The sequence below is a fragment of the Cygnus olor genome, chromosome 2, assembly GCF_009769625.2.
Source record: "Cygnus olor isolate bCygOlo1 chromosome 2, bCygOlo1.pri.v2, whole genome shotgun sequence".
In the NCBI taxonomy this organism is placed as follows: domain Eukaryota; kingdom Metazoa; phylum Chordata; class Aves; order Anseriformes; family Anatidae; genus Cygnus; species Cygnus olor.
Genome location: NC_049170.1, coordinates 88,569,008 through 88,595,132, shown reverse-complemented (window position 1 = coordinate 88,595,132; position 26,125 = coordinate 88,569,008). Strand labels below are relative to the sequence as shown.

The following is a 26,125-nucleotide window of genomic DNA, read 5'->3' as shown; positions in this document are numbered from 1 at the left end:
AATGTATGTCCTAAGGTTTTAGTATAAAGCATTTTTCCATTTGTTTTATTCTTAAGATCAAGGTCCAGATATGCAATGAGTTATGAAACATAACAACAAAATCCTGTCTGACTTGTGTTTTGACACCTTCCATAGTGAATAGTGCTACAAAACTAAATATAGTCAACAAATATGTTCAACATGAGGAATATGACAAGGCAGAAAATTGTAGATTACAACTCAGACAACTGCTATCTGTTATCAAGGCCAAACAGAAAGTGAAAGATAGTTCTTGGTACTAACAGAGAACATAGATTTTGTTTATTAGCAACCCTTTGCCCATGAAGGAAAGATGGATTTTTTATTTATTTATTTATTTATTTTGCAAATTGAGGCCTGATGAAGTACTCACTGCTTTCCTTACAGGAAGAACTGAGCTCAGTCCCAGAGAACGTGGCTTTAGGCTTTTGGAAAACCATAGTAGACTTATCTTTATTTAATAGATCCTGTTAAAAAAATAATAAAATGCCAGATAACACATTTCCTTTTGTCTGTAAGGATGCAGCTTAAAAGCTTCCCTCTGCCCATGAATTTTTCGTATACACTTCTTGAAAAGGATGACACCAAGCTTGTCTCTTGAAAGTCTTAATAGAATCTAATCCACACACACACACAAAAAAGTTAAATTAAATTAAATTAATAAAATAAAATAAATAAATTAATTAAATTAAATTAAATTAAATTAAATTAAATTATGTTGGTATTTCAAATAGACAAACTATTCCTAAACTTCAGAACAGAAATAACTGATAATCACAAATGCTGCACTACAAAGTCTCACCCAGGTTTCTGATTGTTCTAATGGTTACTATTTATGCAAAATAAAACCAGGTAGCACATATTACAGCTTTGTCTCCTGATTCCTACAATAGGCTAAATAGCCCTCAAGCTGCATTTGCTCTTCTTTTCAGAGGCAGTCTCTTCAGATGAGCAGTATAAGCTTCCATACATTGATCCACTGAAGGAACCTTGCTGAATCAACTTAAGAAAGCTTAAACTATGTTTCCTGCATCATCTCTTCTGTACAAAGAAAGTAATTTCTAGTAATAAAGAGCTTTCTTATATTCTCATGCTACATCTTTTACAAGCATGAAAACTAACTTATTTTTAAAAGGAGAAAAAGATGTTTTAAGGCAGTGTAAATTCATTACACAATGCAGCGTACTGTAAGCCATACAGCTTCTTATCACAAAAAGATTTATATCCCATGATCTCAAAGATGCATTGCTTTTTACAGATGCTATTGCAGTTAGAGAGATGGGAATGGTAATGGTTCACCACATCTGTAAAAGAGAGATAACTGGTTTGCTAAGTATGTGCAAAATAATGGATCATATTAATCACTTCCAGGCCCTTTAATAGGACTTTTGCCTAGTATATATCACAAGCTTTACTATATCAGATAGGGGTAGGACATAGAGTAAAGTGTTCTTTTGCATATGTGTGTACGTATTTACAAATGCATGTTCACACATGGGGGCAAGAGAAAGAGGAAACTAACTGAACCGGTACTTTCTTCTGAGCCTTTTGGCTCTTTTCACTAGGAGAATATTCACCTGCTCATGGCTGTTTGAAAACACTGAATCAACTTAAGTAAGATAGAAGCCTGCAATATATTATCTACATGCTCAATGAAAATAGAAAGGTGATTTTAGGTTAATATCAGTTTTCAGATGTCTACCACAGACATGGGTCAGATGGTAGGTTTTATACAACTTTAACAGTCAAAATATAGATGCCCTTGCAGGAAGGATGGCAGTGTTGTTCCTACCAGAAGCTCAATTATTTTGAGCTATTTTGCTAGTCCTACTTGTCCAAAGAATAATTTGAGATACCTTCACAGAATCACAGAATCGTCTAGGTTGGAAGAGACCTCCAAGATCACCCAGTCCAACCTCTGACCTAATACTAACAAGTCCTTCACTAAACCATGTCACTAAGCTCAACATCTAAATGTCTTTTCAAGACCTCCAGGGGTGGTGACTCAACCCCTTCCCTGGGCAGCCCATTCCAATGCCTAACAACCCTTTCAGTAAAGAAGTTTTTCCTAATATCCAACCTAAACCTCCCCTGGCACAACTTTAGCCCATTCCCCCTCGTCCTGTCACCAGGCAAGTGGGAGAATAGACCAATCCCCACCTCGCTACAGCTTCCTTTAAGGTACCTGTAGAGAGCGATAAGGTCACCCCTGAGCCTCCTCTTCTCCAGGCTGAACAATCCCAGCTCCCTCAGCCGCTCCTCATAAGACTTGTTCTCCAGACCCCTCACCAGCTTCGTTGCCCCTCTCTGGACTCTCTTGAGCACCTCCATGTCCTTCTTCTAGTGAGGGACCCAAAACTGAACACAGTACTCGAGGTGCGGCCTCACCAGAGCCGAGTACAGGGGGACAATCACTTCCCTAGACCTTCTTCTCCTTTAGTTTTGTTTGTTTGTCTGTTTGTTTTGTTTTGTTTTTCTCTGCAACATGTGGAGCGATTGGGGAATATCTTTCCTTATTTCTGTATTTAAGATGCTGGTAGTGACCATGACAGCCTTTGCAAGACATTTGGCTTATTCTCTACCAGATCTTTCCACAACATCTACCAGATCTTTCCTCTCCCCTCCTGGGAGGGGAAATGGGTATAAAACAAGGAATGAGAGTAGAGGAGAAGTTCAGGGATGTTTGTCTGAGTGTCTTATGGTAAAGTAAAGCTGTCTTCCTGTCACTGTGAATTCCACGAAACCTAAGTGTCTCAAGAGATGTGTGATCTGCAGAGATTCCAACCCACTTCTATGGCAAAGTAAGTCTCTGCTGTGGCATTAGTGATCAAAATGCAAGCACTCCCATCTATTGAACAATCTCTGCAGTTATCTTAGATTATAGAATAATGCTTCAAATTTGGTTTGGAAATAGATTTGTAACAACTATCTGAAATCTTCAAAGAAGACTTTAGTTTAGTTAGAACAATGATTTTTCACTGAATGCTTGTAGTAGGCCAGTGATAAGGACTTTAAATTTCACCAGGCAGTCCTTTATATCACATATTGAGAAACATATTTTATACTAAAACATAGAGAGAATATGTGAAAATGGCTCAGTGTTAACTTTTGGAAGAAGCTAAGTATGAAATCTGTTGTTATTTTTTCCTACTTTTTGTCATCTGTTTCCCATACACCCGCACGGAAGCAGCTCTTTAGCTTCATACTGGCTATCTGAGATTGTGAAAACACAATTATTATGTTTTTAATTGAGATTTGTTGGGTAAATTTTTGTCTATTGCTTTATAATCAATCAGTAGCTTTTGGATTAACAAAAGTGAACATAGGTAGATAGCAGCTGTGAGCCAGACTGCTGGCTAAGTACAGCTGACAATTAATGCTCCCCAAACCTCTCCTAAACAGAAACAGTATTTCTAAAATGATTTTAGACATTTTTTTTCATTTAAAATAGCTTTTTGTTGTTGTGGGTTGGTTGTTTTGTTTTGTTTTGATTTCGTTTGTTTGTTTTGGGAGATAGATTTGTTTGTTTGTTTTAGGCTTGATTTTTTTTACTTTTTTTCTTTTCAGAAGTGCAATTTGAATTTCTGTAGAAACAACATGGGAAAGTGCTCTGGAAGCTAAGCTGGATAAGTGACATTTAAAAATAAGAAATATGTTTGAATGGAGAAAAAATACTTTTAAATAATGGGAAATTAGCTTTTTAAAACAGTTTAAAACAGTTGTTTTCTTGGAAGAGAATATAAAATACTTTGGAGTAAATTTTAAAAATTAGCTGAAGAAGAGAGATCTTTTTGTGAGCTTGATAGTATAGTCCTCTCAGCCATTGAAATCCCTCACAGGAACAATATCATACTATTTTACTCATATAATAGAACCAATTCAAAGATACAATGTCAGTGTGAAAGGATGCTTTAAATTGCGTCTGAAATTTGTGATTGATTTTTAAATAAATGATTTGAAACATACATTCCTGACAGTAATATTAATGCTACAAAAGATTATGGATCTATAAACTGCCTTTGACAGAATTACACATTCAAAACTAACACAATGATGTCTACATCTATCACATACTGTGTCACATCACTGAAACTTCCTTGTACTATCACAGTATTAAAACTATTATTTTAATTACTGTTTTTAATTACATGAACATTTACTGTTTGCTGATATAAAACCTTATTTTAGTAAAAATAGAGATAAGTCTTCTTGAGAGGTGCGCTTTCCACAATTAGTTATAAACATAACCAATATACAAAACATAAACAACATTTTGCCTCCATCAAAAATCAGAGATACTGTGTTTTCCTCTTCAGATATAGATAGTATCAAGGGTTAAAGGAAACTTCACACATTTATTGCTCTTATTATGATCCTTATACATCTACATCTAAGACTAGTTTTGTCTCTGGTTTTCTTGTTTTGTTGTTGGTTTTTGTGATATTTGTTTGGTTTTTTGAGCCTTTGCAGAATTTTGTTAGTATTGCTTGTATAAATAAATCGGGCTGATTTAGTCTTAATTTTAGTCTAAGATGATTAGTCTTAACTTTACAGGAATATCTTCTGTACTTTTGAATCCTGCTTGTGCAACTACTTGCAAATTTGCTTTGCTTTAAACACAAAAGTCATTCAAAAGACCAACTGAATAATAATAATAATAAGAAGAAGAAGAACAACAACAACGACAACAACAACAAAAAGAAAAGCATCATCAGGGATATTCAGTACCCCTTCCAGGCTTTAATATACTGCGGACACATTTATTGGACACATCCTCTACTTTTCTAATATTTATGGGATTGTCTGTATCTGATCTCCACTGCTCTCTTCTGGTGGCATATTTATGGAGGATTTATGTGTTTGGTCTTTTGTTCTAAAAGTTTTTAAGCTTGTTGGGGCAAACTGGATTTTTTTATTTTTATTCTTATTTTGGTGACTATAGCAGGTGTAGTGAAGGTTTTCTGATCCAAAGGGTGAGATTTATTTTGCCCAAATTGCCTTAAAATCTCAAAAATTTAGATAGGTTAAAGTCTAACCTAAGGCACTCATTGGTGCTCCTTCTATAATCAATGATGAGAGATCCAACTTATTTTAGACAGGGTTCTGAAAACGGTGAGATAACTTACCTTCTGGAGAGCTTGCTTGCTCATTGAACAAAGAGAACTGTAACTAGATGACACCTTAGAGTAGACACTTAATTTTCCAGAGTTTGAAGTTATGACATTATAAATCTGAAGTGAAATTACGAAAGTCTCACTATGAAGCTGTCTGAATACCTAGTTGTGGTTGAAAATGAAAAGACTGAATGGCAAATCTGTACCAATAATCCAAATGTGTCTGGATGTGGCCTCTGTGACAGAGGTCTTCTGATACAGTAGAGTTCAAATTCACACAAGAAACCTGTCTACTTATCAAATCACGGGGGCCTTTTTCCAGAATTAACATCTTAGTTTTCAAAAGCCCCGTAGCCCACATGCTTCTCTGACTCCTCATGTAACTCTCTCATCTGCTGTGCACATTAGACATAATCACTCTGCAGCACTACTAGCACCTAGCACAGACATAAGCAAACTCTGATCATTCAGTGCTATGTTATGGTTCTTGCAGGTGTGACGCAGGATGCTCACTTTCCCAGTCCTGCTCTTTGAACTCTTGAAAGTTCCCTGCTCAAGCAGGGACACCTACACCCAAGGACCATTGACAACTTGTGAAGATCCCCAAGGATGGGGACACCCCAGCCACTTTGGGCAAGCCATGCCAGTGCTCAGTCACTCACAGAGTAAAGAACTGCTGCCTGCAACACCCTGTTGTGGGAGCTTCTGCTTAGAGCAGTCCTGCTAGGTGTGTGTGGTAAGATTCACATGCCCACTTGACATTCTCTCTTTGGCTTCTGCCAACCATCGCCTGCATACTCCTTTTGTAGGCTCTTATAGTGGTAGGCTGTGACAGCTGCAGCATCTGAGATTCTCTGTTCTCCAAGAGTGAGCACAGCAGGGCATCCCCTTAGCATCTGTGGTACCAAGTGTGGCAGATACTGCTTACCCTCTAGGTTCTTATGCCATGCAGTCCCCCCTGGGACACATATGGGCTATGCACTATCCTCAATCAGCACCCTTCAGGCCAGGAGTTTCTCAGTCAAATCTGTATTTGGATGGCTGACTGCACAGCAACGATTTTGACAGACAGGCTGGATGCCACAGTCATCAATCAATTGTATGCACAGTCACTGCCTCATGCACACCTTAGGTTGAGGAAAGTAGCAAGCCATTTCATTAGCAGTGGATACAGAAAGCTCCTTTATGTCCAGCCTGGCCTTACTCCCATCTCATAACCTGGTAATACGTAAGGGGGAGACATGCGTGAGTGTATCTGTGATCATTGGACTCGGAAAATATTCTGCTTCAGCATTCATAAACAATAATGCTGCTCTAAATATCCTAACATTTTTATGATTGTGCAGAGAAGTCACTAGACTCTAATGTCTGTCATGACAAGGCATTGCATGTCCTATATACAAATCGTGTAGCAAAGGCTTTAGCATGAAAAATTGTGTGTGTGCATTCATAGAAGTATTCTGTTTAATTGTATTTGGGTTAAAATCAAATTAATACAACATATCAAAAACATGCACTATTCTTTTAGCTTAGATCTCATTTGATTCCTACATTGTGCTAAATTCCATTCCAATTTTTACAATTATTTTCAGTAATTGCTTTTATAATTATTTTAATATTAGCTTTGTACATTTCTCCAATTTCTTAAGTAAGAGAAGCAAGCTAATTAGGGTATAACTCATTATAATAGACAAAGAAATCAAGACATCCGTAATTATGGATTTATTATATTTCATTCTTTGTTTGTTTGTTTGTTTTTTTAATTGTTTTGAAGATCACACTTAGAAAAGTTATAGCTCTATATCAGCAAAATTTTAAAAAGTTTCAAGAAAGCTCTGAAGACACATTGCTTGAAGAAACTGATTATTAAAAGCCTTTCCAATTCAAAGATAAGTGAAGTAGAAAAATTATGAATGCCCTCCAAAGATGCATGAGAAACGATGAAATAAGTGTTCTGGTTAATACGAATAGGCAAAATTCTCTGGTTAAACAATTGAAAAAAAAATATTGTTAATGGAGAACAGCCACACTAAAATTAGATGTCTTGGAGTTATTATTATTTAACACATAACCTGTAGTCAGAGATAATTGTGTCATCTTCTATACTTCGTCTAACGATATAATGAATAATAAATCATAATTGTCTGTTAATCATAGAGAATGATTTTAATCTACCTTTTGACCAATAGAAAACCTTCATCATTGATTACTAACATATTTCACAGTACATCATAAAAAATCTGACTTTGTAAATGACTAAAACTTTTGAAAGAAGTTCAGCAGCCCTGAAAGAAGAGCAGCTGCTCTGCCTCAGTATCTGAGTCAACGTCTTTTTTTTTTTTTAATTTTTTTTCCCCATTATCTGGAGAAGTTGGTTAGAGAAATTAATTTCCTGTACTATTGGTCTAGTAATAATTATTTATCAAGGTGCAATTCACTTAAAGATTGTGTCTTGGACTGAAAGAAATTCTGTAAAGAATACAAGACAAATTATCCAAAATTTAATTTGAAACTGCAATTGCAATCAATGATTTACTTATTTTGCTTAAAGAGATGAAAAGAAATAGGATGGGACATCCTTAAATCCCATTCTTAACTATGTTATACATCTGAAAACAGGAAAAGGATAGTCGGAAGAAAAATGGTAAACTTTAAAGCAAGTTTCGGGAGAAGGAGATTAACTCAGAGAGAATGAATTAATGAAAAACAGAAAATACTGCAAAACTTATTAATGCAATGAGTCAGAAAAGCTTAATTTACCTTAAAAATCTTTGTTTCACTTAAGTGGTTTGGTGCACTAAAAGGCAATATTTCCCTGAGAATCAATTTGTAAAGGAATAAATATAATAACATTTTTTTTTCAGTACAGCCACTGCATTCATCCCCCCCTGAGGTTATGAGTTAACAGTTTTAAGTCTGACTTAAAAACACTGAGGTAACAAGTATCCATTGTTCTAACAGTATATGTTCTAAAAACCATGAGTGTGTATATATACATATATATATATACACACATACATATAGTAAATGGAAAGGGCTCAATTTAATTATAAAGAAAACATGAATAATGTAGGTCCATTTTACTGAACTTGGGTAGCTGGGAACATTGAAATACTTGGTCCAGCAGCTTGATGTGACCCTGGGTAGTAATTCAACTGGAAAGAAGTTTATTTCTTTCCTGTAAATTATTTTGCACAAGACAGAGAACTGCAGTTATTCTGGAAGAAGAAAGAGGAGGTAGGATTTTTCTCTGTTTTATTGCAAGTTAGCTTACATTGCCAAGGTAAGTACATGAAATTCAGATTTTTGAAAATGAACAAGAATTCTCATTGGGACATGAGGTAGGATAGAGGACTGCTAACCTGGAATGAGTAATTGATACTCTGAGAGGCTAACAAAGCCAATACTAGTACAAGGGAAGCACACAGTTGCCAGAAGAGAAGTGCATTAAAAGCCAGACAGGAGAGGGTACTGGAATTCCAGAACAGATTGCAAAAGAAATGTAAAGCAGGAAGAATGCAGTGTCTGTGCACCTGCAGAATATTTCAGGACTGTGCCATGAAGTGGAGAACCTGCAGATTTTAAAACAGTCTTTAAGTGGCTGCACAGCTTTGGGGAGATACTGTGGCCTCTCCAATAGAGAGGAAACAAAATTTCAAGATATGTCTATTCAGCTTCAAAGTCATATAGCTATATTTGAAGCTACTTAGCAAGAATTATGGGAATAAAGGATTTTTCTTTCATACCTTTTGATTTTCTTATTTTCCAGAGGAGTAGTGTTTGAATTTTCAAGTAAGCCTGATGAATCCGTGAACTATGACAGAGATTTTATAAACATAAATGCATGTTCTGAAATACCTTGTAATTGTTTCCAGGGTTTCCATAACCAAGTGGAATGTAATGAATCATATGGCACAGAAAACCTCAGCAGTCTTCTATCTTTGTTTAACTATGCTTCAAAAAGAACAAAACAACAAACAAAATCAGCCCAGAGTTACTCAAATGCTACAGGTAGCAAAATGATGAATGCAGTATTAAGATTCAGCTTTTTTAGTACTTAGCTCTATGAAATGATGATGCCCTTGATGTCACTTTAACTCTACTTTATCGTGTCAGTCTTTTCTTATGAGAATACTGATAGTTCATCAGATCCAATATGTTATAACAAAATGGTATTTTCTGTGGAATGAAGTGTCAATCCCTCTGAATTAATTTATAGGGAGGAAGAACTTTTCTGATTTCCAAGCTTACACTTCCTCTTTGAAGTACCACTTACATTAAGAGGTTTTGTTATGTGTTTTGTTGCTGTTGTTTTGCTTTGCTATCCTATCTACATGCTTATTCAAAATACAGAGAGGAAACATAAAAACTAATCTGCGTGAAAAGAAAATATATGCCTAGAAAACACAACATTATGTTTTTGAGAAGAAATGTAAACTAGAAGCATAAGATGAGCAGATTAAACTTATTTCCTCAGTGTCTGAAAGTAACAAAGCTTGGAATCAAAGCAAAAGAACAATCTTATTTTAAGTTATCCCATATATAAAAAATTGATGGATTTTCATATGCCTGTCCTTTAGAATGGGCACCAATACCTTTTCTTTTCTAGACAACTTAATTAGAAGTGAAAACTTTTCCAGCATCCTGATATGAAAGGCAAAAGAATTTGTATTGTATTTCTAAGTAAATTGTATTTCTTCCATATGTTGTTCTTCTGCTGTTTGCAGAAGAGGTGATTTCCAAGATTTCCTGTTGCAAATCATAAAGATATTTAGCATAGCACAAATTTGACAGCTCAGTTTCCACCCTCTTTAGAGTCATATGGTGCATTTTTGGTTTGTGGTTTACCATGACAAATGCAATATCAGAACAGTATAAGCCTTCTCTAGCATGCTACTTGTAGAACTTACATTAGAGCTACAGTGAGAAGTTATTACAATCTTGAGAAGTGTGTTGGTCTCTTCCTGAAATGTTTCCTCTGCCAGAGGGAACAGGAATGTCAGTAGAGATAAGGAGTCTGGTCTTCTTCTATTTCTTTTGTAAAGCAAACCAGCTTTGACATGAAGAACTGAACATTTGGAAAAAAAAAAAAAAAAAAAAAAAAAAGCATTAGAGAATCCTCAGCATCCTACTGCTGTGGTTGTACGAGCACAGAGTTTATCATAAAATGAATATGGAATATTGTGCAATACAGCAGTATCCTTACAAAAATAATGTAAACTTATAGACAGGTTTCCCTGTGTTCTTATGGCAGACATGCATGCCATAAGAACAAGGATTTGTTTGTCACATCTTCTAAAAACAGTAGAAAAAGCTATTGAGAAGTGCTTGATTAACCAGTGTCAGAGGAACTTCATTGAATAGAGAAACCTTGAAAATATATGCTTGAGAAGAGGGAACAAACAGAGAAAAAGAAAAGCATTAGACTGCACTGTCTGGGTCTTCTTCTGTTGTTCTTTGCCTTATGATGAATGTTATTCAGAGGTGAGAGCCAAGCTCTCGCAGAACCCAGAGCTGCATCCATAAGTAAAGGGTAGGTTACTGGGGTAGGATGTGTGTGACTGATTCAGATTTCTGTGACTGATTCCTGTTCCTGTAAGATGTGGAATAAATGTAGAGATCTTCTTACAGGGTTAGATTCATTTCTAGGTCTGTCTTTCAGCTCCTTTTTAAATTAGGTATACGGGTTCATCACAAGGAGTTCAATGGATCACTGTGCTAAGTTTTGGAAGAAACTTTCCTCAGAACGTATTATTTCAGTATGCTGGGCGGCCTTTTTTTGTCTTGTTCTTGACATGAATAGGGCTTATCTAGGAGATTTATATTCCAGTGTTGCAATTCTGGCAGATGATATTAGTGATTTAGGAAGGACCTGTTGGAGACCTTAAAACTGTTCACTCTTATACTGAAAAATCAATACTGGTGCAAGTCTGCTGAGGATTCCTAGGTGATTTATTCCTACTAATTAACAAAGTTGAAGCCTCTGTTTCCAATTGCTTTTATGGTTGATATTTCTCATAGTGTTTCTACATATAAAGAAACAAAGCTAGTAGGAAAATAACAATGTGAGTGCTGTCTGCTTAGCATGCAAAGTATGCAAACAGCAAATGGGCAGAAATGAAACGTGCATGAACACACAAAAAGGCAAACCCAAAACTAATTTAAGGATCAATTTCAAAAGGACTAAATATTAATATTTAATACTTCCCTAATTATTAACCATGATGTACTGTGGCTATGTTCATACAGATGAACACTGCTCACTATCAATCAGTTTCACCAGATTTATAGGATATTAACAGGACAAATCTTGTCAACAGCTATAGACAAAATGCAAAAGAAATCATTACTCCTTGACATTAATAACAACAAAATCCAAATCATTTAGAGAATAGTCATGCAGCTTAGTACTTACTGATTCAATTTAGTGAATATTACATTCAAAATTATGTGTATTTCCAAAATTGTGTTGGAAAGCTATAATGTGATATCTCTTTTTTTTCTCTCTCTTTTTTTTTTTTTTTCTGTACACTCCAGGGAACTTAATTCATTTTATTCCTTTATTTAATGAAGATGGTACAATATGAACTTCCTGGAACAAACAGGTTCATATTGAAATACCTTAATAGATTAAATAAGATAGAAGCTTAGGAGAACCTATAATTTGATATTGAATTGCATTTTTAAGAGATGCCCCTATGTAAATTTCTTTTAAATCTTTTTAACAAATAAGTGTTTGTTGTTATTGTTGTTGTTTTTAGTTTTGTTTTGTTTTGTTTTTGTGGTTTTCTGGGAGACAACACTGGTATCTTCCATTCTAAGTTGAACACTCACAACAATTGTCAGGAATATAAGTCAATTATTGTGATACAAGTTATAGTTATTAACCTACCAGGTTATACAAAGAAACAATGTATTGCAGGGATAAACTGTTCAGTTCACATCATTTAAATAAAATAGAAAAACTGGACTTAAGGATACTAGGCACTTCATGGGCCTTGATGGAATGCACCTACAAGTGATGAAAGGCCTGCCTGGTTTCATTTCAAGACCCCTCCCAATAATCTTTGAATGATCATGGTCATGGGTAGAGGTACCTGAGGACTGGAGGGAGGCAAATGTCATTCCTATCTTCAAAAAGGGCAAGAACAAGGACCAGGGAACTACAGGCTAGTCAGCCTCATGTCAGTCCATGGGAAGGTGATAGACCATCTTGTACTGGAAACCACTTCCAGGCACATTAGGAACAAATGGTGATGAGGAGTATACAGCATCGTTTCACCAAAAATAATTCAAGCCTGAAAACCTGATAACCCTCTATGGTACAGGAAGTTCAAGCTGAATATGAGAAAACACTTCTTTACTGAGATGGTGACAGAGCACTGGAACAGGTTGCCCAGAGAGGCTGAGCAATCTCCTTCTCTGCAGATATTCAAAACTCTCCTGGATGCAATCCTGTGCGACATGTTTTATGTTTTCTTGCTTGAGCAGGGGAGTTGCACTAGCTGATCTCCAGAGGTCCCTTCCAACCTCAACCATTCTTTGATTCTGTGATGACAAAATGATTGGCCTAGTAGATGAGGGGAGGGCAGTAGGTTGTCTTCCTAGACATCAGTAAGGCTTTTGACACTGTCTCCCATAAGATCCTCAAAGAAAAACTGGTGAAATATGAGCTGGATGAGAAGACGAAGAGGTAGACAGAAAACTGTCTGAGTAGCTGGGCCCAGAGTGTAGTGGTTAGTGGTATGAAGTGTAGTTCATAGAATCATAGAATTACAGAATTACAGAATCATAGAATCAGAATGGTTTGGATTGGAAGGGACCTTAAGATAATCTAATTCCAATCCCCCTGCCATGGTCAGGGACACCTCTCACTAGATCAGGTTGCTCAAAGCCCCACCCAACCTGGCCTTGAATGCTTCCAGGGATGGGGCATCCACAGCTTCTCTGGGCAACCTATTCCAATGCCTCACCACCCTCATAGTAAAGAATTTGTTCCTTAAATCTAATCTAAATCTACCCTCTTTTAGTTTAAAGATATTACTCCTTTTTCCATCACTACACTCCCTGATAAAGAGTTGGAGGCCAATAATAAACAATATAGTTCAATTCTGGGTCCGATCTGGTTCAACATCTTCATTTATGATCTGGATGATAGGGGAGAGTGTACTCTCAGCAAGATTGCTAATGATACAAAACTGGGAGGAGTGGTGGATAACCCTGAGGGTCATGTTGCTATCCAGAAGGACCTTGACAGGATGAGAAATGGGTTGACAGGAACCTCATGAAGTTCAGTAAGGAGACATGCAAAGACCTGCACCTGAGGAAGAACAATCCCAGGCACAAGACGTTCTGGGTGCCACATAGCAGGAAAGCAGTTTGTCAAAAAAAAAAAAAAAGGATGTGGGGGTCTTGATGGGAAACAAGTTGAGCATGAGCTGTCAGTGTATAGAACAGTACCCAGGTCTTCATTAAGAGAAGTATTGCCGACAGGTAGAGGAAGGTGATACCATCCCTCATCTCAGCACTGGTAAGGCCACACTTGGAGTACTGCATTCAGTTCTGGGCTCCCCAGTAGAAGAAAGACATGAACATACTGGAGGGAGTCGAATGGTATGCCACAAAGATGATGAAGGGACTGAAGCACCTCTCCTATGAGGAGTGGCTGAAAGAGCTGGGACTGTTCGGCCTGGAGAAGAGCAAGCTCAGTGGGGATATCATAAATGTCTATAAATACCTGAAGGGAGGATGCAGTGAGGATGGAGCCAGGCTCTTCTCAGCGGTGCCCAGTGACAGGACAAAAGGCAATCAACAAATAGAAACACAGGAGGCTCCATCTGAACAACAGCTTGTCCAGGGAGGCTGGGGAATCTCCTTCCTTGGGGATCTTCAAAAGCTGTCCATGATCCTAGGCAAGTGGCTCTAGATGTCTCTGCTTGAACAGGGAATTGGACCAGATGACCTCCAGAGATCCCCTTCCAACCTCAACCATTCTGTGATTCTTATTCTTTGAAAGTAGTTTCTTGAATTATTAACAACACAAAATTAACCATCAGTCAGTGAACAGTAATTTCAAGATCAGTATCTGCAATACAACAGATAAACCACACTACAAGACACTTATAAAATGTTAGTAACCACTTAAAATTTTCTGAACATCTGTAGTTAATCAACTAATGCTCTAATCCCACAGAAACACTCAGAGCTGTGTGAATACACCCCCCACCCAGCAGGTGTGGGTCACAGGTCCCCAGCCCCTCTCTGAGGAAGGCAGATTGCCCCCCATTTCCCTCACTCCCATGGCCAATGTGGGCTCTCTAATGCAGGATGTGCCCCTGTTCTGTTCTGTTCTATTCTATTCTATTCTGTTCTAATCTGTTCATCTGTTTGGAAGTGTCCATCCCCTGGTATCAGACAGTTAGGGTTGCTCCAGTCATGAACAGGGGTTATATTCTTGTTCCTGTCATATCATCTGCTGGTATTGAGGTCGTGTGGACAAGGTGAGCACAAATACTTGCATTTTTCATCCCCTTATTGCAGCTCTGTTGTACCATGTCAAAGCATATATAGCTCAAGCACGGTAACTTGTGATCATTTTACATTTTCTTCCTGAAAATGAGAATTTTAACAGAACATTAAAAATATTTTAAAATTTATATACAAACAGCAGCAAACAGCAACAGGAGCTGTTTACAGAGATGGCAGCTGGTTAGAAGTTTCAGCTTTCTGAGACTCGTGCTTCTAAGTTCCAGGATAATAAGGTTGCACTGCATTTTCTGAACTGCCTGGGAACAGAAAGAAAATAAACTCTCAAGGCCAAGGCAGAACCAGCTTTGATCATCTGTCTCCCTAATGAGTGTTTTAATGAAATATCCTCTGAAAAGATTTGCCTGACCAAAAAAAAAAATAAAATAAAATAAAATAAAATCCACCCTTACTTATACTTCAAGAACAAGTTCTGTGTTTGCGTGTTGCGTGTTGCCATTGGTTGTCTTGTATCAAAGGAATGCAAAGCCACAGCTGAACTTGGCTATGTACCCTTGATCAATCAGCTCAAAAAGAATCTGAAAGCAGTGAACAGTGTCAGCATGTAATTTCTAGCCCACTGGAACTCATCAAGACCAAGAGCCTGTGTCTTGGGATTCGATCTAGTAGGACTGCTGGAGGGACAAGTTAATTCTGAGTGCTGAAAACTATAGCTATAAAGCGCTGCAACACTTAACTATTGAATCTGGGCCTGGTCACACTATATGTAGAGAGATCAACCTCCTCCAGAAGGGTTCCAATGAACCACATGTTGGGCAGGGAACCAAAAAGGAATTCAGTGCTGAGGGTGCTTCTGAGTACTGATGAGTGCTTTGAATCTGGCTGTTGGTGGGACTACATGGCTTTACTGAGAAAGAACCAGGCAAAACTTTCTTAGAAGTCCTATTCCTGGTCCTCACAGAAGGGCTCTGGAAGAGATCACTTTTCTCTTTTCCTCCCTCCCTCCCTCCCTCCCTTCCTTCCTTCCTTCCTTCCTTCCTTCCTTCCTTCCTTCCTCTCTTTAAAATACAAAGACAATATGTCCTTTTTTTTTTTCCTTTTTTTTTCTCCCCCCCCTCCCCCCCAGAATAACTGAAGCAGTTATATTCACTCACTCAGGATATGAGACAGTCAGTAATTACTCTTTGAAGGTCCATTAATGCTTGCAAATATCCCAAGGCAGGAATAGATATAGATAACAGTAAAAGACACAGTGGGGATGGGGGGCAACACAAGCTGTTGACTTCAGGGCAGCTCTGGGGACAAGGAAGCTCTCTTGCCTCTGTTGATATCATAATAGGGAAAATTCTGCATTCAGCAGAGGCAACCTCTGGGTCCTCTCAGGCTTTCATTTCTGCACCTGAGGCTTCAGCTATGATCCCTGAATAGGTAAAGCCTTAATGGTGCAGCTGAGGTCTCCTGTGCCACCCCTCACTAACCACATCTGCCCTCTGATGGTTCAAAGGCAGCTTCAAAAGGAGGGGAGGATGAAGAGCCATCTACAGAGCTCTGAGACTGCTGGCTGTGTCTCTGTATGGTCTCTTAAACTGCAGTTTTTTAAAGCAGATTTAGCACTCAACCACTTGCCCTTGTCCTAAAGCTTCTGATGGCAATGACAGACATAGGAGATGTGCCACTGAGGGACATACTTTTATCCAAAGCATTAAAGATCTTGTGTCACAACTGTGTGATTCTCACCTATCCATACTCCTGAGTATACTCATGGGAAATATGCTCAAACATATTTAAACACAGATGTGCAACAGCAATTTATTCACATTGCAACCTCCTCTCCCCAGGTATCAGATATAGCAGAGATCTAACAAAGTGTATATGGTTATTTCTGGATCTCTCCAAAAGACCTCATATATGGGTTTATCTTTCAGAGTTTACATCATTCTAGAGACTACTTTATTGTGTAATGCCAAAATGGGATTATGTAATCACAGATATGAGTTTCATTTTAAAAGCTAAATGAAAGATTGCATTGTAGTAGCCTGCAATTTTGAAAACAATACATGCCAGTAGTAGAAAGCTAATGGTGTTTGGTGAGAAGTATTAGGTTAATCTGATTAAAAGTACCTATATTGGTTCTAGGAAATGACATAAATCATTTAATCCTTCTCAGTAAAATAACAGTGATTAATGAAAAACTCTTTGTTGATGGCTGCCTAACCTGTGGTTCACAGAAGCAAGTCAATAAAGAAGTAAAATTATTTTTCTTAAATATATTTGTCTGACAAAAATATATTTAAAATACCTCAGAAAGTAATCACCTGAATTCTGGCAAATATTAGGATGATACTGATACTTTTCTTGAAGTTTAGATAAATATTTACCACTTCATAACACTTCTGGCTGATGGTGGTACTACACTGTAACAGTGATGGATGGTAACTATCTATTTATATATCCACTGGGAGATATAGACTTACCAAATTATAGTCCTGGGAGAGGGTAAGGAAGAAAAATGAAAACTCAGCCACTTCTCCAAATGTCAAAATCTAAATTATAAATTGTAAAACCTGTTTTTCTTTAAAAATAAATACATACATACATAAATAAATAAATAAATAAATAAATCTATGGTGGCATGGGAGAAATAGAAGATGTATTAAGAAACACAAAACACATATAGTTTAAGAGTAACTTTTTTGTAATGGATCAATCTGTCATAGTTTCCTCTTAAAGAAAGTATGCTGAGCACAACATGTCATGTGACATGGCACAGAGTCAGACAGCTCCACTTTCTTTAGCTTTACAAGCATCGCTGCAATGTTAAAACTTGAAATACAAAATAAATAAATAAATAAATCTTCTTTCTGGCTTTGCCCCAAAGCACTTCAGGACATTATAAGAGATAAACTGTCAGCAACAACACACGCAGGAGGCAAGATCATACTGCTGTTATGTGTAGTGCTCAAAGCATGTAAAAAAGGAACAAAATGTTGGGAAAATACTGGACAGCCTACATGTCGCACCGGTATGTTGGACAGCTTATACATACTAGAACAAAAATATAAGACACTTTACATGAGGAGTTATTCCAAAATTCTTGTATCCTAACTGCAAGGGTTTAAAATTAGACAAAATTTTCTATTTTAGTTAAAACAGCAAGTAAACAAAGTGAGATTTTTTGGGAATATTTCCAAAGTAAACTTGTTCTCCATGATGTATGGTGATGAATAAAAACATTAGTAGTTCACAGGAGAAATATGGGGAGAAATATGGGGTTTTGATACACTGTATAATGTCTAGAGTTTTCAGGACACTAAGAAAGCTCTATAATTTTGCCATGAATTTATTGTTTGTTGTATAAACTAGTGAATGCTGTACCCAAACAAATAATTTCCACTTCATCATTGACCATACAGGGTCTTGGTAAGTATCACTACAAAGGGTACATAAAGTTTGGTGTCTCTGGACTACTCTAACTCCACTGAGAAAAACTGATTTACGGTTTTCTCTCACAGAAGTATTTTCATTCTTATCATTGACTGTTCTTTTTTTTCTAATTAATGCCAGGCAATCTCCTTAAGTCCTTTGTTTTAATGTGTAAATTATTCTTCAAAGGTTTCTTTTCCACTTATGCAGGATTTTAAAAAAAATCCCTGTTATGCATAATGAATCTTTGTAATCTGCTATCAGCTTAGTTGAGAAATGGTCATTTTTAACATTAAGTGTGCTTTAGGGAAAGTTCTTTTGAAGTATCAGTCTTGAGGATAATATGTTTTAGTCCTTTGTCTTATTCTGATTTATCATGGTAATTTAAGTCTTGCATTAATTGTATTGACTTAAAATTAGAAAAAATATTTTAATGTTTCCATGGATGAGGCAATATATCAGTTCTTGCAGTTCTTGCACTCTCATTATGCATATATCACGGTTCTATTCTATTTCTTCTTAATATCTGGACTCATGAGAGGAGACCATACATGAGTTACTGTAAATAAAATTACTTTCATCTTTGCATATTGCAAAAGAAGAAAAAAAAAAACAAGGTATCAATTCCGTGAAAAGAACAATAACAACAACAATATATATATATATATATATATTTTTAATTATGTTTCATGACATGTAACCAAACTGTCTGGGTAAAAAATCTGTTTTCATAAGGAATGAATACATTTAAAAAAGACTTTTCAGTGAGGTAACTACACATAGAAAAAAGAAAGAGCCAATTAAATAGATTTTTAAAATTTCTTTTTTGAAAGGAATAAGGCTTAAAGTAATTAAAATTTTGTCTTTCTATCTGTTAACTTACTTTAAAATGTTGTTTATTTATGCTTTTCAGTATCCCCTGATATCTCACTGGAATTTTAACATTATCATTGTAATAATGGCAGAAAAAAAATAGAAGGAGATCTCTTTGTATTCAAGAAACAGTATTTTACAAAAGTTAAATTATTTTGACTTCTATCTTATTTTACCACTGTCTGTCTGCAGCTTCTCCTTACTCTGTGATTGGAACTTCTAGGTTTTGCACACAAAATCAGAAGAAAAATCTACTACCACAAAATAGGTGAACAAGAGGAGGAACCAAATTCTCTTTTCTGTGCTTGAGAATCATGTTCCTCAAAATGCTGAGGAAACTAGTCTTATTTAACAGGTGGAGGAAGTATTCTAATTGTCTGCTTTAAACTAACTCTCTAGACTAAGCATTTTCCTGGTGCCTAAACATTGTGTAGGTGCATAATGTAGTCAATGGAGAAAATCAGATAGATTACCAAAATCAGCACCTTATTTTAACACTTAAGCAGTGTGAATATGACCTCAGATGTGACTGACTCTTGTATGTACTTGTATGTACTCTTGTATGGATGCGGAGTGCCAGGCACAAGTGGTGTAATGTGTAGGTGTGATGAGGGGGAACAGGTATATCTGCATTCCTGTATACAAAGGTTACCCCTTTGGGAACCACTACAGACGTCCTTCTGCCTGACTTCCATGAAGTCTTCCACCTGCAGCCAGGGCCAGGTGTTTTACTAGAGCACTAAATTAAATAATGATGTTACCATATCACAACTGATGAATGTCATCTTTAGTAAAGTTATAGTAGCTCCTTAGGTATTCAGCCAGAGTATATGGCTCCTTTTGGAGATACCCACAGAAACTAGGTCTTGCTTTCTTCTTTATTCAGGTAGTGGTTCAATCAGCATTTTGAAAGGAAAGGTGATCTATATTCAAATCTATGCCTGCCAGTTCATACTTGAGCATTAAATTATATCCACCATCTAAAAATAGAATGTCTAGAATCCTCCTAGATAAATTTATCTAGACATCTGTAGAGACTTATGAGACTAGCAAAAATGGAGAAAGAATCTCAGGTGTTTCCAGATGTTAATGAAAATCTTCTGGAAATGTTTTTTGGATGTGCATGTATAAATCACTTGTCTCAAATACTTGGTTCAGGATAAAAATATTTTCTACTCTTTTGTTACAACAGAAACCAACACTAATTGATTTACACTTTCCCATTACACCTTTAATTACAACCATGGGTATGTCCAAGTTACTTTTTTTCTCATATCTGCCAAATACGTGGATGGATGAATTCTTCACCATTAAAATCATTTCAAACATGCTTAACACGCTTGCAAACACTCGCTGGGGACAGAGACAGGACCCGAGGGAACAGCATGGAGCTGGGACAGGGGAGGGTCAGGCTTAGGAAAAGGTTCTGCACCCAGAGGGTGGTCAGGCTCCCCAGGGAAGTTAACAAGGCACCAAACCTGTCAGAGTTCAAGGAACCATTAATGGCCATTAAGTACCATCACCACACAAATAACACTGTAATGTATGTTGTTACTGTCATGAGAGAACCAAACAAACAAAACAAAAAAAATGCATAATGTTTTTTTTTGGGTAGCAACTTAGATTATAAGGGGGAGGAATATTTTCTGGAATTAAAGATCCCACAGAGAGAGACCTTCCAAATGTGCCAAATGTTTTCATAAGAATACACTTGTTTCTATTGTTAGAAATCAAAGTTCTGCCCTCAACTAAACTGTGTAAGGAAAACAAACAAACAAAAACCTAACAACTAGAACAAAAACAACCATGTTAAAAGACATCCAAATACCAGTTACTTTTTCAGTCATATTTTAGCTATACAATCTGTAACTAATGCAATGTAATGAAAGTAATTTTCCCATAGGCTCCCTAGAACAAAAGCCCTAACATGGGCAATCATTCCCAGAAATATATTACAACTTATTCTTTGTACAAAAGATCTTTCTTTTGAGTTTATCATAAGATCATTTGAAAAGCAGTAAACTGATACAGAAAACCTCAGATCTGAAATTAAGCCTGCAGACAGACCCCCTGCGAGGACTGTAAATGACTTTCAGATAGCTCTGCATAATAGCTCTGCTACCACTGGGGTCTCAGAAGTTAGAACAAAACTTACTGTTCGTTTTGCATTGTTCAGTAAGTAAATATAAAATAAGTTTTACTTGATGCCATATGGTCTCTTTCTCTAATATAACTTACTGGAAGGCAGGTGTTTGGGAAAAAAGTACAGCTTCAAATATAAGCTTGATTCTTCTGATTTTGCACTGAGAATGTTCCTGACCACGCAAAATATTGACTTTATAGATGGAAGAAATGTTGTCTAGTACAGTAGTTTTAATATCAAAAATAGACATTAATGAGATCACAACAAAATTCAGAGAAAGGGAAAAAATGATTCTCTGTCACATATTAGAGAAAAAAATAACTAGAAGCTCAAGGTGGAAAAGAGGGTGAAATTACTATTTTTTAAAAAAAGATGTTCAAACTCTTCTGATCAACAATTCAAGTCACTAAAGCCTGGAATACAAGTAACTACCTGCTGCTGTTTGCCAATAACCATTGCATAGCCATTTTTTTGGCCCAGCCTGTGCATTGCAGGATGTGACAACAGGCATTTCACTGAGAGAATTTGAAAAAGGAATAAAGGAATGAAAGGAGGTGGGAAGAAAGGAAGGGAGAGAATTTGTTCTTATGCTGCAAATAAAAGTTAAAGTTTAATGACCAAAATTTTCATGAGCATCTAATAACTTAAATATGTCAGTTTTCTTGTTTCCTTTCAAAATTAACTTGAATTAACCTGAAAGAATTAGGAACTCTCTTTCTGGATGTAAAACACTTCAGGGTCTCAACAGAGACCACAAGCATTTGAAACAGCAAAAACTTTACTTCTATTACAGGTATTGTAAACCTTCTGTTCCGATGACATTTTTTTCAAATTATTAAAAATCAATTCTGTTTTTTTAAAAAATAACCTACTGAAATAATAATAACATAAAGTTTTCTACAGTTCTAGACAAAACATTATAATTAAGCCCAAACTGCACAGTCTTCTAAAATCATGTTCTTCTACACAGTATTTGAACCCATATTCATAAAAAATAAATAAAATAAAATAAAATAAAAGTATAAGTAAAAGTAACAATGCTCTGGTTGCATATTAGTTTTTTAATGATTTTAACCCAGTAGAAAGAATAAAAATTATCCCTAACAAAATGCCAAACAAAATGAATTTTTTTTTCTTTTTATTTTTTTAAATATTCTTTCCATACAACAAAAATTAGTTTGATTAGCCATAAAGATAAAAAGAATGGAGTGATTTCAAGAAGTTCCATGCAAGCACACCTGATTTAATGCAGGAACATATATACCTAGTCTAAGGTGAAACGATTCATAGAATCATAGCATGGTTTGAGTTGAAAGAAACCTTAAAGATCATCTAGTTCCAATCCTACTGTCATGGGCAAGCATACCTGCCCATCAGTTGCCCAAAGACCCATCCAAACTGGCCTTTAACACTTCCAGGGATGGGGCATCCACAACCAATTTTTGTGGTTCAGCACAGCAGGCAGCTAAGTAACAGACAGACACTTGCTCACTCTCCACAAGTGGGAAGGAAGAGGGAATCAAAAAGGCAAAAGTGTGAGAAATCATGGGTTGAGATAAAGGCATTTTACTAGGTAAAGAACAAGCTATACATTCATGCAAAGCAAAACAAGGACCATTCACTACTTCTCGTTGGTAGGCAGATATTCAGCCACTTCCAGGAAAGTAGAGCTTATGACATGTAACATCCTCCCTTGTTACCCCAGCTTTTATTGATGAGCATGACGTCATCTGGTATAGAATACCCCCTTGGTTAATTGGGGCCAGGTTGGTTTTGCCCCCTCTCAGCTTCTTGTGCACCCCCAGATTCCTTGCTGGCAGGGCAGCATAGGAAGCAGAGAAGTCCTTGACTCTGTAATTTCTTCTCTGCAACAACAAAAATATCATTATGTTATCACTGCTATTTTAATCAAAATCCAAAGCTCGATATCATATGAGCCTATATGAAGAAAATTAACTGCCCCAGGCAAAAATTGTGACATGGTTGTAGTGCCTTTACCACCCACATAGTTAAGAATTTCTTCCTTGTATCTAACCTAAACCTCTTTTAGTTATCCTTTGCCATGTCACTACACTCCCTGATAAAGAGTCACTCCCCTTCTCCCCATTTGAAGGTTGAGGGCCAACTTTAAATACTAGAAGGCTGCTATAATGTGTCCCTGGAGCCTTCTCTTCTCTAGGCTATGTAACTACAACTTTCTCAGCCTTTCTTTATAGAAAAGGTGCTCCAGCCTTTTGTTCATCTTTGTGGCCCTCCTCTGGACTCATTCTGGTACTTCCATGTCCTTTTTGTGCTGGGCACCCCAGAGCTTAACACAGTACTCCAGGTGAGGTCTCACGAGAGCAGAGTAGGTGGTGAGAATCACCTCCCTCAACCTGCTGGCCACGCTTCTTTTCATTCTGTCCAGGATATGGTTACCTTGCTGGTCTGCAAGCACATATTGCCAGCTAATGTTGCACTTTTCATCCACCAATACACGCAAGTCCTCCTCCACAAGGCTGCTCTCAATCCATTCTCCATTCAGCCTGTAATCATGTTTGGGATTGCCCCAGCCCGGATGCAGGACCTTGTATTTGGCCTTATTGAACCTCAAGAGGTTTGCACAGGCCCACCTCTCAAGCCTCTCAAGGTCCCTTTGGATGGCATCCCTTCCCTCTGGTATGTCAGCTGCACCACTCAGCTTGGTGTCATGTGCAAACTTGCTGAAGGTTCACTCAATCCCACTGTCCATACCACTGACAAAGATGTTAAATAGTGCTAGTCCCCATACAGATACCTGAGTAACACCACTCATCACTGGTCTCCACCTGAACATCAAGCTATTGACTACAACTCTTTGACTATGACCATCCAGCCAATTCTTTATCCATTGAGTGGCCCATCCATTAAATCCATGTTTCTCCAATGTAGAGACAAATATGTCATGGGGGAAACTGTCAAATACTTTGCACAAGTGCAGCTAATAATTCAGAAATAATAAATTCAGAAGTAATTGGAGGCCAAGTTCATTTTTCTCCTAGGATTTATTTGTTTCTGAATCTTCTTCTGTAATTTGTTCCAGCTGAAAAACTCCTTGAATATTATATAATAAAAGCAAATGACAGTAATTTCAGACTTGTTATACTTTTGAGCTTTTGGCGTGTTTTTTTTTAATTTTTTTTTTTTATTTTTTTTCCCCAGGATGGCCTCTCCCCATTCCATTTTCTGATATATCTCCTCAGCCACCTGTTTAACCTTTCTGTTTAACCTCATATGTATCTTAGTAGCACAGAGCCAATTTATTGCTGCTGCAGAGCTGTTAATCAGGTTTATTATGACAGCACCTCCACTGTGGTAGGCAATGTACACACAACACAATGGACAACTGATATCTCACACAGTTTGCTATCAAGCTAGAAATGAGTACAATGTTAGCGAAGAGATGCTACCTCTTTGGAAGCCCTTTCCAGACTTTCGGTGAGGGAAGAAGAGTTTAATTAGAATGTATCACTGAGAAGGAAGGACAGGAGTCAGAGTAGATGTAGAGAGACAGATATTGTAGGGGGAAAATTGAAGAGGACAGGAGAAAGATGAACCTAATGGTACAAAGATAGTATAAAGGGAGCAGAGAATGGATAATAGGAGAGGTCTGGAGAGAACATAATCTGGTCCAAGGTAAAAAATACAGTTAAAACTGATACAGTTTTCCTAAGGTGCTATCATCCCTCTTTTGGTTACTTCTTTTTCAGCTTTTCCTTAACACATCCTGCACTGCTTGGTCTAGAAGACTGTGGGAGGGCTAATGGCATTGGAGTAGTGTATAGCTACATAAATCACACCAATGTTGAGCGGGCGCACTACTGTTAGCATTGCAGCTGTGTGCTGGCCTAATTTTGTATAATCTGCTTTTCATGCATTAAAACACTGATAATTTCCAATCATTTTTGAGTGATGTTTTTAAAAGCATTTTTGGTCTTAAATCCTTTGATACTTTTAAACATCTCTTGATGTCTTATAGCATGTATCTGATTTTCTTTAACTCATTCGTTTCCTCATACAAATATCCTGTATAACTTCCAGTAGGTTACTGTTAGTAGTATTTTATCATCATACCTGTCCCATTTGCACAAGTGAAGGAATAGTTATCTCCTCCAATTTCATTGACAAAAAAAAAAAAAAAAAAAAAAAAAAAAAGTTAAAAACATAAGGAGAGGAACTTAGAAAATCTAGAAACTTAGAAAAAGAAAACAAGTCCAAATGATGAAATGGAGAAATAAATTAGCATAATAAAAGGCTTTATTACATGTGAGAACAGACAGATTAGCTTCCAGGAACTGGGGACGTAGAACACTTATTAATGATACCTTCTTTTGACAGTAATGTTTACAGATTTCCAGGCTGATCTTTTTAGATAATAATATTTTTATTTCTGTCACATGTCAGTACATTAGCACATTTTTACACTTTGGAATCAAACAGGGAAGAGAACTAGAAATAGAATCAAAGAAATAACAAAACAAAACTCCATGATAACTCTTTCTCAGTATGATCCTGTTGGCATATATTATCACAGAAGTTCGAAATGCCTTGTTACACTTAAGGATGATTACAGTGGAAATATGCTTTGCTCTTCTCTTGATACCAAACATCTTCAAAAATTATAATTAAAAAATTAATAAATATACTATCCTAGTATTTTCCAGCATAAGACCGTATGTTATAATGAAGAGATGAAACATCACGAACATGGGTGCTGTAGGAAATAAATCTGCAGATTACTTCTATTTCACAATACCAGGAAAATTGGACCACCATAATTTTCAGTAATTTGATGGACATTACAGCAGTAGTATGCATGTTTCTGAAGGCTGCGGGGGGGGGGGGGGGGAGGGGTTGGGGGGAGGAGGTGTTCATTAAAAGCACATTTTTCAAGCCTTTAATAACTTGGATATCATAAAACTTTAAGATACATTTTGATGCTTTTTTACTTGATGAGTTCAGAAGTATTTACACAAGTTAATAAAGCTAGGCAAGTATTTGCACTTTTGCAACTCAGAAATACTCTACTCAATAGTTTCAATCAACACAC

General features: G+C 36.8%; 1 long non-coding RNA gene across 2 annotated transcripts in view; it reads right to left on the bottom strand.

The window, feature by feature from the left end:
- LOC121066096 overlaps window positions 1-10,003 on the bottom strand; it is a 34,340-nt gene extending 24,337 nt beyond the window's left edge. For both annotated transcript variants that reach the window (XR_005817505.1, XR_005817506.1), the window contains exon 1: window positions 8,879-10,003. This is a non-coding gene — a long non-coding RNA (uncharacterized LOC121066096). The remainder of the gene's footprint in view (window positions 1-8,878) is intronic.
- Between the last annotated feature and the right edge of the window lie 16,122 nt (window positions 10,004-26,125).